The sequence below is a fragment of the Penicillium lagena genome (genome assembly GCF_028827675.1).
Source record: "Penicillium lagena strain IBT 129212 chromosome Unknown utg000010c_segment0_segment0, whole genome shotgun sequence".
NCBI classification, from domain to species: Eukaryota; Fungi; Ascomycota; class Eurotiomycetes; order Eurotiales; family Aspergillaceae; genus Penicillium; species Penicillium lagena.
Window position 1 is genome coordinate 22,501 of NW_026623231.1, and position 324 is coordinate 22,824.

The 324-nt window shown below is 76.9% G+C and overlaps 1 annotated feature.

Annotated features, from left to right (window-relative positions):
- Positions 1-324: part of a sequence feature (Protein overlapping with rRNA (N7510_011903, KAJ5597197.1) was converted to a misc_feature.) that runs on past both edges of the window.

A 324-nucleotide genomic window follows, 5' to 3' on the forward strand; every position in this document is an offset into this window, starting at 1 on the left:
ACTCAACATGTCCGCCCTCTGCGGTGACCGTCCCTCTAGGCCCGGACGCGCAGCCGGCGGCGCGCCTCGGCCGATCCCTGGCGGGCTTGCCAGGGGTGACGGGCCGGCGTGGCCCCGGGGAGCCGGGGGAGGGGGCGAGCGCCAGTTGGCGGGGGCCTTGGGGGGCGGGCGGGGGGTGGAGGCGAGGAGACCGAGCAATGGCGACGCGGGCACGGGCGCCAGCCGCGGGCAACCAACCCTGAATGCGGGCGTTGGGGCGGGGGCGACACCCCCTAACCGAGGGCGTGGCTGGGCAGCGGCCCGCACGTGACTAGGACCAGTTGG